Source organism: Orcinus orca, chromosome X (assembly GCF_937001465.1).
Source record: "Orcinus orca chromosome X, mOrcOrc1.1, whole genome shotgun sequence".
NCBI lineage: Eukaryota > Metazoa > Chordata > Mammalia > Artiodactyla > Delphinidae > Orcinus > Orcinus orca.
Window position 1 is genome coordinate 120,326,040 of NC_064580.1, and position 18,331 is coordinate 120,344,370.

Consider the following 18,331-nt stretch of genomic DNA (forward strand, 5'->3'; position numbering starts at 1 on the left):
GTTCGTGCCCCGGTCCGGGAAGATCCCACATACCGCGGAGCGGCTGGGCCCGTGAGCCATGGCCGCTGAGCTTGCGCGTCCGGAGCCTGTGCACTGCACTGGGAGACCCCACAACAGTGAGAGGCCCGCATACCCAAAAAAAAAAAAAAAAAAAAAAAAAAAAAAAAAAAAAAAAAAAAGAATTCCACTGATGCTACAGTTGTTGTTCTTTTACAACTTTAAAGTTAAAAATAAATAGCAGTCTATTTAAATAACATTTATTATTTTATTTAATAAAAATAGTCTATAAAAGTACTAGGTGACTATATAGGAGGATATTTTTTATAATCTGGGGTGGAGAAGGCTTTACTTAGCATAACAAAAAAAATGTGATTGATCCACATATGGAAAGATGTCCTGCTATACTGTCAAGTGAAAAAAGTAAGATGCAAAACAATATTTATAGTTTGATCCCACTTTTTAAACACTATACATATGTATATGCATAGAAAATGGTTGGGAAGGATACAAATTGCTAACAGTGGTGATCTCTGAAGAGTGAAACTGGGAGTCACTTGGTTATGGGGGAGCTCTCACTTTTTGCTTTATAAGTAATTATGTTAAATTTTTCACAGTGGGCAATTGTTTTTTAGTAACACATTTTCTAAATAAAGAAGGAAACAAATAGAAAAATAAATTTAGGTTCAGAAAGGTATTAGAAAATTAACAATGAAAAAGAATTTTCTAAATATAAAAGCAGTAGATGCCCTGATTTCAAAGTATACTGCAAAGCTACATTAATCAAAACAGTATGGTACTAGTACAAAAACAGACACATAGATCAGTGGAACAAAACAGAGAGCCCAGAAGTGAATCCACACCTATATGGGCAATTAATCGATGACAAAGGAGGCAACAATATATAACAGGCAAAAGAGAACCTCTTCAATAAATGGTGTTAGGGAAACTGGACAGCTACATGCAAAAGAATCAAACTGGACTACTTTCTCACACCATATACAAAAATAACCTCAAAATGGATTAAAGGCTTAAATGTTAAGACCTGACATCCTAAAAGAAAACATAGGCAGTATACTCTTTGATACTGGTCTTAGCAATATATATATTTTTTGGATATATCTCCTCAGGCAATGGAAACAAAAGCAAAAATAAACAAATGGGACCTAATCAAACTAATAGGCTCTTGCAAAGCAAAGGAAGCTATCAACAAAACAAAAAGGTTCCCTACTGAATGGGAGAAGATATTTGCATATGATATATCTGGTAAGGAGTTAATATCCAAAGTATAGGAAGAACTCATACAACTCAACATCAAAAAACAAACAACCCAAACAAACAAACAAACAACCCGATTAAAAAGTGAGCAGAGGAACTGAATAGATATTTTCCCAAAGAAGACATACAGTTGGCCAACAGACACATGAAAAGGTGCTCAACTTCTCTAATCATCAGGGAAATGCAAATCAAAACCACAATGAGGGGCTTCCCTGGTGGCACAGTGGTTGAGAGTCCACCTGCCGATGCAGGGGACACGGGTTCGTGCCCTGGTCCAGGAAGATCCCACATGCCGCAGAGCGGCTAGGCCCATAAGCCATGGCCGCTGAGCCAGCATGTCCGGAGCCTGTGCTCCGCAACGAGAGAGGCCACGACAGTGAGAGGCCCACATAACGCAAAAAAAAAAAAAAAAAAAAAAAAAAAAAAAAAAAAACCACAATGAGATATCACCTCACACCTGTCAGAATGGCTATCATCACAAAGACAAGAAATCACAAATGTTGGCAAGGATGTAGAGAAAAGGGAACCCTTGTACACTGTTGGTGGGAATGTAAATTGGTACAGCCACTATGGCCAACAGTATGGAGATTCCTCAAAATATTAAAAATAGAAGTGCTATATGATCCAGCAAAACCACTTTTGGGTATTTTTCCAAAGAAAACAAAGACACAATTCAAAAAGATATGTGTGCTTCTATGTTCATTGCAGCATTATTTACAGTAGCCAAGATGTGGAAGCAACCTAAGTGTACATCGACAGATGAATGGATAAGGAAGATGAGGTATATATACACACAATGGAATATTACTCAGCCATAAATGAAAAATGAAATCTTGCCACTCATGACAACCTCGATGGACCTAGAGGGTATTATGCTAAGTGAAATAAGTCAGACAAAGGAAAGACAAATACCATATGATTTCACTTACATGTGTAACCTAAAAATAAATAAATAAACATAATAAAATAGAAACAGAGTCACAGATACGGAGAACAAACAGGTGGTTGCCAGAGGGAAAAGGGATGGGGGATGAGTGAAATAGGTGAGGGAGATTTAGATTAACAAACTTGCAGTTACAAAATAAATATCACAGGGATGAAATGTATAGTGTGGGGAATATAGTCAATAATAATGTAATATCTTTGTATGATGACAGATGGTAACTAGACTTATAATGGTGATCATTTTGTAATGTATAGAAATATTGAATCACTATGCTATGTACCAGGAAATAACATAGTGTTGTAATCAATTATACTTAAAAACAAACAAACAAACTCATAGAAAAAGAGAACAGATTTGTGGTGACCAGAGGCAGGGGTTGGGGGGAGGGAGAATTGGATGAAGGGATGAAGGTGGTCAAAAGGTACTTCCAGTACTTCCAGTTGTAAGATAAATAAGTACTAGGGATGTAATGTACAACATGATAAATAAAATTAGCACTGCTGTATGTTATATATGAAAGTTGTTAAGACAGTAAATCCTGAGAGTTCTCATCTTAAGTGAAATCTTGAGTTCCCTTCTTAAGTGAAAGAAGCCAGTCGCAAAGACCACATGTTTTACAATCCCATTTATATGAAATGTCAAGAATAGGCAAATATAAGAGACAGAAAGTAGAATAATGATTGTCAGAGAATGGGGAGGATGGAGGGAGTATGGGTAAAAACTAAGGGGATTAAAGTTCCTTTTTAGGGTAATGAAATATTTTAAAATTCATTGTGCTGATGGATGCTCAAGTCTGTGACTATACTAAAAACCACTGAATTATTTTTTTATTGAGGTATAGTTGACTTACAATATTATATTAGTTTTAGGTGTACAGCATAGTGACTCAAAATTTTTATAGAGGGCTTCCCTGGTGGCACAGTGGTTGAGAGTCTGCCTGCCGATGCAGGGGACATGGGTTTGAGCCCTGGCCCGGGAAGATCCCACATGCCCCGGAGCAACTAAGCCCGTGCGCCACAACTACTGAGTCCGTGCTCTAGAGCCCACGTGCCACAACTACTGAAGCCCGTGTGCCACAACTACTGAAGACCGTGCAACTAGGGCCCGTGCTCCACAACAAGAGAAGCCACCGCAATGAGAAGCCCACACACTGCAACGAAGAGTAGCCCCCGCTCACCGCAACTAGAGAAAGCCTGCGTGCAGCAGTGAAACCCAATGCAGTCTAAATAAATAAATTTTTTTTTTTTTTTTGCGGTACTCGGGCCTCTCACTGTTGTGGCCTCTCCCGCTGAGGAGCACAGGCTCCGGACGCGCAGACTCAGCGGCCATGGCTCACGGGCCCAGCCGCTCCGCGGCATGTGGGATCTTCCCGGACCGGGGCACGAACCCGTGTCCCCTGCATCGGCAGGCGGACTCTCAACCACTGTGCCACCAGGGAAGCCCTAGAAATTTTTTTTAAAAGGGGAGATAAAGGATAAAGGATGATTAGGTGTGAGAGAGCCGTAGCTTGAATGGGGGGAGGGTGGGACTCACAGAAACCGGATATGGATCAAAGGGAGCCAGTTTGCCTGGCAGAACCCTGAAAAGTCTTGGAATTTGGAGATAGCAGGTACTGCGAAAGATGGAAGTGAATAAATATTTTTTAAAATGCTCATTGTTGGGCTTCCCTGGTGGCGCAGTGGTTGAGAGTCCGCCTGCCAATGCAGGGAATACGGGTTCATGCCCCGGTCGGGGAGGATCCCATATGCCGCGGAATGGCTGGGTCAGTGAGCCATGGACGCTGAGCCTGCGCGTCCGGAGCCTGTGCTCCACAACGGGAGAGGCCACAACAGTGAGAGGCCCGCGTACCGAAAAAAAAAAAAAAAGAAAGAAAAAAAAGCTAATTGTTTATACACTGTAAGATTCAAGTCATTTTTATAATCTATAAACAAAAACAGTATACTATGAAAAAGGAATAATTAGAGTAGAAAAAAGAGAGCTCTCAGAGCGGAAAATGACTGGCAACATTTTGAAAATTCCATAAAAGGGCCAATTTCAGACTACTAACTCGATGTCACTGAGTGCCAAGTTGGGAAGAGAGGTGCAGAGTCGGTTTTCACAGGCTGGTCTGAGCCGGTTCCTGGGCACCAGACGGGTGCAGGGGGGCTGATGCGTTAGCAGCTGTGATGTGCCACTCAGATCCTCCTTCAGGAGGGAAGGATTTATTCTCCCATCTGTTGAAACTGGTGCCAGCTAAATGTCTTCCACTGTCAGCACCCCGCAGCAATTGCCTCAGCTGAAAAGAGCCACCTAAGCCAAGGTCACGGCCCCTGACAATGGCAACCCCCATCCAATGACTGAACAGCATGGGGTATCAAGATCCAGCTCTCTTGCTCCAAATAGGAACCACTCTGACAAATGATCCCATCTCCAAAACTCACCAGGAGTGTTGGATGAGGATTCTGTTCAGGATACTTTACCAGTTGACTTCTGCCCAATCCATCTTCCTTCTCTTCCCTACTCTTCCACAGGCGTTAGTCTCAGTAACACATCTTAACGAGCCTCCTGTATCTATTTTCTTTCTGAAGTCATCAGATGACAGTAAAGAGGAGAAGTGGAGGTAGGAATTCCTCCTCCTCCTCACTATTTTTAGAGTGGAAAACTGGGTTTCTAGGAAAGTACAGTGTGGGATTGCCTGGAAGTGTTGAGTGAAAGAAAAGAGACATAGAGAATGAATTCAGGAGGCCCAACATCCCACAGAAGCCCAAGAAAGGAAGAAGAGAGAAAATGCGGAGGGGCTATTTCAAAGAAATCATAAAAGAAATAGAAGAAAAATTTCCTAGAACTGAAAAACACAAGTATTTATATTAAAAGGGCCCATCAAATGCAAACCAAGATGATTTTTTAAAAAGGAAGTACACTGACACACACCCTTATGAATTTTTAAGGACACCAGGGATATGAAAAAGAACCTAAATATTTCCAGAGTGGAAAAACATAAATCCCTTACAAAGGAATAAAAGTCAAAATGGCATAGAACTTCTCAGTAGCAATACTGGACTCTAGAAACTACTGGAAAAATACATTCAAAATTATGAGGGAAGTGACTTCCCTTGTGGTCCACTGGGTAAGAATCTGTGCTCGCAATGCAGGGGGCCCAGGTTCGATACCTGGTCGGGGAATAGATCCCGTATGCATGCAGCAGCATGCAGCAACTAAGACCTGGCACAGCCTAAATAAATAAATATTTAAACCAAAAAACTTTTTTAATTATGAGGGAAAATATTTTTCAACTCAGAATTCTTTACTGAGACAAAATCTCAGACAAATATGAAGATAGACTAAAGATATTTTTCAGACATGCAAAGAATAATATTTTAAAAGCTTGTTACCCATAAACCTTTCTTAGGAAGTTACTAGAGAATGTATTCCCCCCAAATGAAGAAGTAAATCAATAAAGAGGAAGACAAGGAATCTAGGAGATATTGATCCAATCCAGGAGCACAAACAAAAGAAATTCTAGAAAGAGAGATGTGCAGGGAGCCTGGAGAACAACCAGCTCCGGTGGGATAAGAACGGAGGGCTCTGAGAGGGCGCTGCTCTGTCTCTTTCTACCTCTGTCTAACTGACTTCAGTAAGCCTTTATCAGGGCCTTTTTGATCCACCCAAAGAGGCTTTAAGAACTCTGTACCTCAAAGAAAGAATTCTCGTCTCCAATGCTTCACTCTTAGAAGGCTCCCAGGCTCCTTACACAAATAGATCCACTCCTTCTCCAGAAACTTCCTCCCTCCACAAATCAATACTATAGAGCAAGAATGAAAAGGTCAAGTTTTGCCTCAATAGATACCACTCCAAAAAAATGTGAGAAAGGTCGCCATATTCTTGTAGAAAATTGTTCTTAAGACCTTCTGTTTTTCTTTACTCCCCAAGTCTGTGCTTGCCAGCCACCTTCTGGGGACCAAAGTGGGTTCCAGGCATTTTGGTCCTGGGAAAACGCTGTGCTTAAAATGAACTAGACACAAATAGTGGAAAGGTCTTTTCCCCACTGAAAATGAATAATTTAGTGTTCAAATTTACAAGCCAATCTTGCATAAGTTCAGGTAGCATGAGGCACTTTCTCATGTCCTAATCACTATAGGGCTCAGAGTCTGAGACCCTTGGATTCCACAGGGACCCCCCCCACCAACATACAGCTATCCCGAGAAGGCCAACAGCAAAGAACCAGCGGACAAGATCTGGTGCAGTAGTAATCTCAGCTTTACTACTGGCGAAGTCCCAATCCAGAACTGGGAAATTCTTGCCTGCCTTTCCTTGAGGTCCCAAATTATTTTAGGAGACCCCTGAAGAGTAGACAAAGAACTGGCAGAGAACTCTGAAGCAAGTTATCTCAGTCTGCATGTATGAATACACCTTAACAAGAGCTGCAGTCACTCAACAGCTGTGTCCTGCAATCACTGGCTCTAGAACTGTGGGATTCTGGGGAAAGGAGTGGGAATGACTGGCTACGGTGGATACTCTCTTAATAGGAATATTCCAGGATGGACCCATCATGCCTAAACCCATTTCTTGTATTTGTCTAAGGCAAAGAAATCCTTACCACAAATGTTGGTCCTTAAGACGGTCGCTACTCTTTCTCTGCTTCCTCAGCCAAAAGGAACCACAGGACACCACAGCCTGTCTCTCCGCCTGGATCTTAACTTCAGATTAAACATGAATATTTGGAAAAATGTTTCAAAACCAACCTGCTGTCAGCAACTACAAATGTAGAATAGCATTGACTTGCAGAAAACTATTTTATAAACTATACACTGTATCAGTAAAGGAAGGGGACCTACTTTATTTACAAGGACAATGCTGGGGAAATGGAGCTTCTACTAGAAAGAATTAGCCTGCCATGTTCAAAGCCAAATATTTGTGTGTGTGTGTGTTGATTATATTTTTTTCTTTTTCTTTTTTTAAAATTGAAGTATAGTGGATTTACAATATGTTAGTTTCTGGTGTACAGCAAAGTGATTCAGTTTTATTTGTGTGTATATATATATACACATATATATTCTTTTCATATTCTTTTTGCATTATAGTTTATTACAACATATGGAATATAGTTCCCTGTGTTATACAGTAAGTCTTTGCTGCTTACCTATATTATATACAGTAATGTGTATCTGCTAATCCCAAACTCCTAATTTATCCCTCCCTGCCCTTCCCCTTTGTTAACCATAAGTTCGTTTTCTATGTCTGTGGATCTATTTCTGTTTTGTAAATAAGTTCATTTGTACCATTTTTTTAAGATTCCGCATATAAGTGATATCATATTATATCTCTTTCTCTTTCTGACTTACTTCACTTAGTGTGATAATCTCTAGGTCCATCCATGTTGCTGCAGATGGCATTATTTCCTTCTTTTCTATGGCTAATATTCCATTGTGTATATGTACCACATATTCTTTATACATTCATCTGTCGATTGGACATTTAGGTTGTTTCCATGTCTTGGCTATTGTAAAGTGCTGCTGTGAACACTGGGGTGCATGTATCTTTTCGAATTAGAGTTTTCATCTTTTCCAGATATATGCCCAGGAGTGCGATCACTGGATCATATGGCAACTCTATTTTCAGTTTTTAAGGAATATCCATACTGTTCTCCATAGTGGCTGCACCAATTTACATTCCTACCAACAATGCAGGAGGGTTCCCTTTCTCCACACCCTCTCCAGCATTTATGATTTGTGGACTTTTTCATGATGGCCATTCTGACTGGTGTGAGGTGATACCTCATTGTAGTTTTCGTTTGCATTTCTCTAATAATTAGCAATGTCGAGCATCTTTTCATGTGCCTATTGGCCATCTGTATATCTTCTTTGGACAAATGTCTATTTAGGTCTTCCGCCCATTTTATTTATTTATTTATTTTTTGCAGTACGCGGGCCTCTCACTGCTGCGGCCTCTCCCGCTGCGGAGCACAGGCTCCGAACGCGCAGGCCCAGCAGCCATGGCCCATGGGCCTGCCCCAGCTGCTCCACGGCACATGGGATCCTCCTGGACCAGGGCACGAACCCGTGTCCCCTGCATCAGCAGGCGGACTCTCAACCACTGCGCCACCAGGGAAGCCCTCTGCCCATTTTTTGATTGGGTTGTTTGTTTGTTATTCAGCTGTATGAGTTGTCTGTCTAATTTGGAAATTAAGCTCTTGTCAGTTCCATCATTTGCAAATATTTTCTCCCAGTACTTAGGTGGTCTTTTCGTTTTGTTTATGGTTTCCTTTGCTGTGCAAAAGCTTGTAAGTTTGATTAGGTCCCATTTGTTTATTTTTGCTTTTATTTCCATTGCCTTGGGAGACTGACCTAAGAAAACATTGGTACAATTTATGTCAGAGAATGTTTTGCCTATGTTCTCTTCTAGGATTTTTATGGTGTCATGTCTTATAATTAATCCATTTTGAGTTTATTTTTGTGTAGGGTGTGAAGGTGTGTTCTACCTTAATTGATTTACATGCGGCTGTCAAGCGTTCCCAACACCACTTGCTGAAGAGACTGTCTTTTCTCCATTGTATATTCTTGCCTCCTTTGTCGAAGATTAATTGACCATAGGGACCATTCTGGGCCCTCTATTCTGTTCCATTGATCATATGTCTGTTTTTGTGCCAGTAACACACTGTTTTGTGCCAGTAACACACTGTTTTGATTACTGTAGCTTTGTAGTATTGTCTGAAGTCTGGGAGGGTTATGCCTCCAACTTTGTTCTTTTTCTTCAGGATTGCTTTGGCAATTCTAGGTCTTTTGTGATTCCATATAAATTTTAGGATTATTTGTTCTAGTTCTGTGAAAAATGTCATGGGTAATTTGATAGGGATTGCATTAAATCTGTAGATTGCTTTGGGTAGGATGGCCATTTTAACAATTTAATTCTTCCAATCCAGGAGCATGGGATATCTTTCCATTTCTTTAAATCATCTTCAGTTTCCTTTATCAATGTTTTATAGTTCTCAGTATTTAAGTCTTTCACCTCCTTGCTTGGGTTTATTCCTAAGTATTTTATTTCTTGATGTGATTTTAAAAGGGATTTTTTTTTTTACTTTCCCTTTCTGATATTTCATTGTTAGTATAAAGAAATCAAAGCAAAATATTTTTGTTCAAAATATACAGGGGGCTGGAGCAGCAGATCTTTAAGGTACTTCCCAATCTTAAGATTATATATATCCCTAAAGGCTTATTAAAATACTACTACCCTTACACTTGGTTCTTTATTCTTTTCTATATTATCTATATATTTGAAGATGGACATATATTTAATTTATAATAAGGAATATAAAAAATATTTTAAAATAGACAACAAAATTAGACTCAAGGGATCCTTTTAAAACTTAAGTCAGATCATGTCACTCTGGTCATAATGCTCCAAACTTCCATCGCAATTACAATAAAATCCAATGTCCTTGCCATGGCTACAAGGTTCTATATCATCTTCTCCCTCCCTACATCTGTAATTTCAACTCTTACCACTCTCCCTCCATTTTGGTCACACCAATCTCCTGGCAGTACCTCCAATATGCCATGTAAGCTGCTATCTCAGCGTCTGTGCATTTGCTGTTCCCAGTGCCAGGATAACCCTCATAAGTTCATCCATATACCTCTCTCTTGCTTATTTCAATTCTCCGCTCAAACGTCACCATGTCAGAGAGAACCTCTTTCACTACCATATCTAAAGTAGCACGCTGTCATTCTCTGAATACTTGCATTGATTACCTGCTCATTAAAACTTCCTTTGTAATGTAAAAAAATGCCTGACGTAATGGTAATTGGACACAGAGAAAAAAATACTCGCAAAATATGTGACAAAATGTACGTTTTCCTAATATACAAAGAGTTCTTACAAGTAAGGAAAAAAAAGATGAGCAACTGAATAGGAAAATGGGCAAAGGAAATGTAATTGCCAAAAGAAGAAATACAAACACCTACGTGTTTAAAATACTTAAACTCACACAAAAGCAAAGCAAATACTACCAAGAATAAAGCACTATTTTTCCTCTAAACCAATGGTTGACAAACTTCTTCTGTAAAGATCTAGATAGTAGAAGTTTCCATGTTGTGGGCCACATACAGCATACAGTTTCTGTCACATAGTCTTCAACGTCTTTTTTTTTTTTGGCCGTGCCACGGGGCATGCAGGATCTTAGTTCCCAGACCAGGGATCAAATCTGTGCCCCCTGAAGTGGGAGCAAGGAGTCCTAAGCACTGAACCACCAGGGGATTCCCCACATCAGGATTTTAAATGTGCACATCCTTTGCCCCAGGAATTCCTCATCTTTGATTTTATACCAGAAGTTAATGTGGTAAGTGTGCAAATATTTTGGTTGAGGGTGCATTGACACGTCATTCACAGTAGCAGGCAGGAGGAGGAAAAGGAGAAAGCTAAATAGCCATTAAGCAGGCAATGGTAAAATAATGCATGTACATGAAATCAATAAAATAATGTGAAAAGGTCTTCATGGCTTTTTTTGGTTAAAAAAAATATATATATACATACACACACATAAAACAGTGTGTATATCATGGTTCAATTTATACAAAATTATACATACATATATGTGTGTGTGTGTGTGTGTGTATATCCATGTTATGTGTGTACGTTTGCATAGAGAGAGTCTGAAGAACATGGTTAACAGGAGTGTGGTGGGATATTACATGACATCCTATTAGGTATTGCTTAATTTTGACAATGCATCATCATATATAATCAGAAAAAATAATACTCTTATTAAATTAGGAAAACATCAGGTCAACCCAAATGGATTTTTGCCTGAAATGCGATAATCTTCTAAAATTATCTTTCCAAAATTATTCTTACAATACAATCATGGTAGATATTTTTCTCCATTTGAACAAATAGTTTTATGGGTTTTATTGGCTTCTTGGTTTGTTTCTTGTGCTGAAAGTACAAAGTTACTCATTAATTTGTCATCTTATAAATATTCTTTTAGGATATCTAGGATCATGCATTTAAATTTTTGTCACCTCTTTTTCTCAAACTCACAGTGAACATTCACTGGCATTGTAGTATCATCGTATTCTCAAACCAGGGCACAGAGAATGGAACTAGAACAGCACCACACTGCCTGCTGCCGTATGGAAGCTGGAGAAGGGTAGAGAGAAGATGGACGGTGAGAGACACTCTAAGTGCATCACTCACATCACTGTAATTTGCAGGCAAGCTGTCCTCAGTTGCTGTATCATGTAAGCTTGCTGTGTTTGAAAATAAACGTGCAAGTGAACAGAAATATCACAGCCCTGGTGTTCTGCATAGCACTTCAGTTGCACCATGTTTTGCACAAATGAGCAGCTTTTATGGATCCACAATGTGTATTTCAGTATTCAAACAGAAAGGCTTCACTGACAGTTAAAACGGGACTTCAGATCAAAGCTCTTACCTCAGAAATGGGACACTTTTATTCTTGGAGAATAACTTTGATTTATTTGTTATTTTTTGTGTTTGCTTTTTTTTTATTATGAGAGTATACATGCTCATTGTGGAAGATTTGCAAACTATGGAAAAGCATAAAAAAACAGAAAAGCAAAACCCAGCATTAATGACATCATCCGGTGGCCACCATGGTTAATTTTATGACATTCCCCCAGTCATTGTGAGATCATACTGTTCTTATTTATTTATTAACATCTTTATTGGAGTATAATTGCTTTACATTGTTGTGTTAGTTTCTGCTGTATAACAAAGTGAATCAGTTACACATATACATATGTTCCCATACCTCTTCCCTCTTGTGTCTCCCTCCCACCCTCCTTATCCCACCCTTCTAGGTGGTCACAAAGCACCGAGCTGATCTGCCTGTGCTATGCGGCTGCTTGCCACTATCTATTTTACGTTTGGTAGTGTATGTATGTCCATGCCACTCTCTCACTTTGTCCCAGCTTACCCTTCCCCCTCCCCATGTCCTCAAGTCCATTCTCTAGTAGGTCTGCGTCTTTATTCCTGTCTTGCCCCTAGGTTCTTCAGAACCATGATCCTACTGTTTATAATTTTGAGTATTTTTTTTACTAAGCCTTAAAGTATACTCGTTTCCCACTGGCAACAGTTTTTTAATAAGTGTGAAAAAATATGTCTTGGCTTTCAATATCAAACTAGTCATGAAATAAGGTTAACAGGTTACATTTGCAAGACGTGTTCTTTCATACCTCTATCATGAAAAATTCCAAATAGACAAAATTGCATTTTAAATACCACAAGGATAATCAAAGTGAAAAAAAAAAACCACTGAAATCTAAACATTGGATTAGACACTGTTTTCAATCAAATGGTCAGATTTCTTATAACCAAAAGGAGGGTCATTGTTACTCACAGCCCTTGATGACACTTCAGTGATTGACAACAAAGTTAAAATTGCTATTTAAATTTTATATACAGGCCAACTTTAAGGCATGAAAAGAAAACAAGATAAAAATCTGTCATCCCTTTCTGGTTCCAAAATTATTCAATAGAACAGATAATTTAAATGTCAGAAAAAGGCTTTTCAAAGGCTTCCAGGAATATTGACAAATTACATAAAGAATTTTTGCCTAATATTTTTGTCATTTAAGAGGTATTCTTACTTTATTAAAAAAACACTTTCTGGGGCTTCCCTGGTGGCGTAATGGTTGAGAATCTGCCTGCCAATGCAGGGGACACGGGTTCGAGCCCTGGTCTGGGAAGATTCCACATGCTGTGGAGCAACTAGACCCGTGAGCCACAACTACTGAGCCTGCGTGTCTGGAGCCTGTGCTCCGCAACGAGAGGCCACAACAGTGAGAGGCCTGCGCACCGCGATGGAGAGTAGCCCCCGCTCACCGCAACTAGAGAAAGCCCTCGCACAGAAACGAAGACCCAACACAGCCAAAAATAATAAAGAAATAAATAAAAATTAAAAAAAAACACTTTCTGAAGTCTTCACATCAATTTTACCTGTTAAACAATAGTACTACTCAATTAAAATTCAAAGCAAATTTATATTTAGATTTCAATAGTACATCTTCATCCTTAAAGGTTATAATTTGTTTTAAATAGCACAACCATCTGTCCTGTGATGGCTCACATGAGTTTAATTATTGGAGAAGTCTGAGTGGAAGTTCTCCCACGAATACACATCCTGCTGAACTGTACTAAAAACATGAGATCTGACTCTGACATTTTTAAAAAAAATAAATTTATTTATTTTACTTATTTTTTATTTTTGGTTGCGTTGGGTCTTCGTTGCTGCACGTGGACATTCTCTAGTTGCGGTGAGCAGGGGCTACTCTTCGTTGCGGTGCGCGGGCTTCTCATTGTGGTGCCTTCTCTTGTTGTGGAGCACGGGCTCTAGGCACGTGGGCTTCAGTAGTTGTGGAACGTGGGATCCGTAGTTGTGGCTCGCGGGCTCTAGAGAGCAGGCTCAGTAGTTGTGGTGCACTGCCTTAGTTGCTCCGCGGCATGTGGGACCTTCCAGGACCAGGGCTCGAACCCGTGTCCCCTGCATTAGCAGGCGGATTCTTAACCACTGCACCACCAGGGAAGCCCTCTAGTCGGTTACATGTTATAATTTAAAAAGAAACCGGTGGGGGAAGTTAAGAGGTAGAAAGTAGATGTGGACCTATACACACAGCAAAACTAATAGCCGGGCTTCCCTGGTGGCGCAGTGGTTGAGAGTCCGCCTGCCAATGCAGGGGACATGGGTTCGTGCCCCAGTCCGGGAAGATCCCACGTGCCGCGGAGCGGCTGGGCCCGTGAGCCGTGGCCACTGAGGCTGCGTGTCCGGAGCCTGTGCTCCTCAACGGGAGAGGCCACAGCAGTGAGAGGCCCACGTACCGCAAAAACAAAACAAAACATAAAAAACTAATAGCTGATGGTGAGAGCTTCAAGGGAGGTGCCAGGACTATAGAAAGAAATCCGATATCCTCTTAAAGCCATGCAATGCGGAGGCGCACAAACGTGGGAACCACAGCACTTCCTGCCCAGCACTGTGCTGGAACTCCAGAAATGACCCAGTGTCATCAGGAGAAGGTGACGTGGTAGCCGGTGCCTCTGCATATGGAAGAGAAGAGTGCAGCACATTGTAAAAAGATTTCCACTAAGGAAAAAGTTTTGATGCTTAAATGAGGGACTTGCTGTTATCTGGAAAATCTAATTATGTAGAAACTGACAGTGCAGGATGAAAGACATAATGCTTTAAAACAATGTGAAAGGCAACTGTTAAGGAAATGTAGCAAATGCAGGAGGAGGCGTTCAACAAATATATTTGAAAAGTAAATTCAATTTCTAACCCTGTCTAGTCCCCCTCCTGCCAGGATGCCTAAATAAATGAATGAGTGAGCAAATGAATGAATGAATGCAAATTGTCCTTCCATGGGTCCCCCTCCTCAGGGCTGTTCTACGATTGTTGGAGCTAATGCTGTGTCAAGGTGTTGGAGACGGACAAGGGCACCTGTCTGGTCCTCAGTCATCATCCACACTTATACCCGAGAGGTCCATCATCCCAATCTACATAGTGTCTCCCACAGCCAGCAGCTCTCCTGGCTCTTGCCATGTGGAGGCTTGGAAGTCTCTGCCAAGGCTGGCTGGCTAGGATCCTGTCTCCCTAGAGGCACCCAGCTGTTGTCCTCTCTGTTCCTGCTGTTCCCCTGTAGGTGCTGTTCTGCAGAAGAACATAGGTTCTGCCTGCTCTTTGCACTCAAAGGCCCCCTCCTCATTTCTCCTCCCCAAGACACTCTCTGCCCATGACTCCCCTTTGCCCTCTTCTCTGCAAACCTTCTACAGTCTTCTTAATGATTTGCCTTTGCAACACAGCCAAAAGCTGTGCAGGCTGTTTCATGTTTTCCTGGTACTATATACTTCTTAAGGTAATGAGCTGGCTATCTGTTTGAATATGGAGAACGTAAAGGGGAAAATGCAAACAACACTCCTCCCCCATCTTGTCATCTCTCTCTCCCTTGGGAGTTCAAGCCAGTTGAGAAATAGGCTCAGGCATCAATCAGATAAAATGCACTTGCTCATTTATGACGTGTTTGTTAAATAGCATCTATGGTCCCAGAATTGCTCTAGGCATTAAGAACACAGAAGTGCCTGAAGCAGACAAGATAGCCATCTATTATTTGCAAAGTTGCATTTTAAAACTTGGCTTAGCTTGCAGTGGAAATGACATACCTGAATTGAATTTATCCATTGTAGTCAAAGACTTCAGTGGCTGGAAAACTGAAACCACCCCTTCACCCTTCCAGTATGGTTCCCTGTCCCCAGTGAGCTCACTGCACAGAAGATCCAGGGATGGAGAAAAGAACACCAGCAGACTCGAAGCTGGCAGCTCTAAAAGAGAAGGGGCAGAGCAGGCTGAAACACACACACGTGTGTGCACGCACACACATGGAATAAACCCTTCTCCAGGCTCACCCATTAGTACTTGAGTGGGTGGAGAGAGGGGTAGAAACCTCGCTCCACATGCTTCAGGGAGGATGAGAGTTCCTATTTTATGGGTGGAGGCAGGAACATGAAGAGGGAAAATTATTCCCTTTGCAATTAATATTGCAATTTTATCCAGACCCTTGTGAATTTTAAATTTTGAATATGATGTAGGTGAATTTACCTAGATATGCTTACTCCTTCATTTTGCTCTAGTGTTTAATCTTAAGTGTCTATTATTACTAATTGAGAAGACTATTATACAAGGGCCTTCTACTTCCATTAAGCTATGCATCCATAAAAGTTATCATCTGTATGTATCACACTAAATATATTACAGAAGTGAGTTCAGATTAGATGCATTGCTCGCACTTCCCAGCTCTGCTCTATTCTGTGATGATGGGGAGTGACTCCCTTCAAGCTGTTTCCCAAGATGGCTGGCTTCCACCTGGGTCCAGCCAGTGACAGGCACTGGCTGGAGGCTTGGGGGCAGGCGGGAGAAGCCAGGGTGTCTGTACCTCAGGTTGCATCTTTAACAGTGGCTGAGTCTGCTGTTGTTCCAGCCGCTCCAGGTAGGTCCACCATGATTCCTATTTCTGCCAAGTGACCAGGCCACAGCATCCAGGATCGCCACCTTCTTTTTGTCCCCTCAGCCTGAGTGGTTCTGGCCTTCTACTCTTTCTAATCTCTGGGCTGCTTTACAAAGAGCCCCAGTTGGTTGTGCCCCTCTGCCATCACATGTGTAATCAATTCCCCGTTTTAAGTTCCCTCCACTTAAAATACATGGAATGGTCTCTGTTTTCTACTTTGGAGTTTGAGGCTTTTGCCTTGAAAACTGTCTTCATTTACATCTTTCTCAGATCACGAAAATGAACTCCATCACCTGAGTGGGGAAGAAAGAGTGTTCCATGGAAAACTGGTGTCCGACGATTTGTTATTAGGTGATCTATGCAAAAAGGTTTCCTTGGTCCAGTGTTTGGAACATAGTGGGTTAAAAGAAGTCAAATGGGTTTAATATTAGATCTCTCATAGAGTTTAGTGTTCTAGTATGCATTGTAACTTAGGGCAATCATACACAGAACTTCCCAAAGTTAGTTAACCAGGGAACCCGCTTTTTCAAGGACTTTCTAATAACATTTCCCAGGACTCTTAATGCTTCATACAACCCAGTTTGGGAAATACTAAACAACAATCATCTCAGCATACTTTTGCTAGGAGGGGGGTAGAATAATTTGAGATGGAGATTGCCGGCAACATTCCCACATTCTTACTTTAAGCGATGTACATATTTTAGACACCAGGTGGCTAGCCTGACGCCTCGTTATTCAATTGAAGGAGCTTATTTGTGTTCTCACTCAGATGGGGGGAAGCTGGTTTAGGAGGATAAAACTTGCCTCGGGAACCACCTGAAAAACATGAGGGAAACCTAGTTCAACATCAAATTAGATGGAAGGGAAAACCTGGGCCTAGGGCATTCTGAGGGAACCCACCTCAACCTTAAGGGCATTGGCATGAGTCTCATTCATGGTTTGACCTGGGGTAGACCGACGTATCCAGATGAACCTACAGGAAAAATGACTGCAGAAAGATTTTCTTTTAAATGATTGTAGACTCCAGCAGGACATGCTTTAGGAATCCTAGACAAACCGCAGTGCAGTGTAGGGGGAAACATGTGGATCAGACCTAGGTTCAGTCCTGAGGGACCAGGGACAAGATAATTAACTTATCTAAGCCCCAGTTTCTTTTTCTCTTTTTTTGTTCGTTTAGTTTTTTTGGCTGCGTGGCATGTGGGATCTTAGTTCTCTGACCAGGGATGGAACCCATGCCCCCTGCAGTGAAAGCGCAGAGTCTTAACCACTGGACTGCCAGGGAAGTCCTGAGCCCCAGTTTCTTTATCTTTAAGAATCTGGAGGGCTTCCCTGGTGGCGCAGTGGTTGAGAGTCCGCCTGCCGATGCAGGGGACACGGGTTCACGCCCTGGTCCGGGAGGATCCCGCATGCCGTGGAGCGGCTCGGCCCGTGAGCCATGGCCGCTGAGCCTGCGCGTCCTGAGCCTGTGCTCTGCAACGGGAGAGGCCACAGCAGTGAGAGGCCCGCGTACCGCAAAAAAAAAAAGAATCTGGAATTTAATGATCTCTACATAGAGCTGTTGTGAAGATTAAATGAGGTATGCAAAAGCATTCTGTAAAGTGCTATGCAGATATTTGTTAATAAATTATATTTTAGTCTTCTATAGTCAGCTCAATTTAATGCCCTCTCCCATTAATATTTGTATGCTTCATTATGTTTTAGCTTTACTTTTCAAATTATAATTTTGAAATAATTTCAGACTTAAGTTGCAAAAACAGTACAAAGAATTCCCATATACTCTCCACTCAGATCCCCCCAAATATCATCACAGCACAATTTCAAAAATCAGGAAATTAACATTGATATAACCTATATACCACAGTCAAACTTCATCAATTACTCCACTAATGTCCAATTTCTGGTCCAGGATCCAACTGAGGACCATACGCTGCACTTGTTATGTCATCTTGATTTCCTTGATCTGGGAGTTTCTGGGTCTTCATCTTTAATCATGTTAATAATTTTGAAGATTACAAGCCAGTTAAAGTGTAGAATATCCCTCAGTTTGGATCTGTCTGATGCTGTCTCATAGCTGACATTAACATTTTGCATTAATGTTGTGATTATTTATTCAGGCCATCAA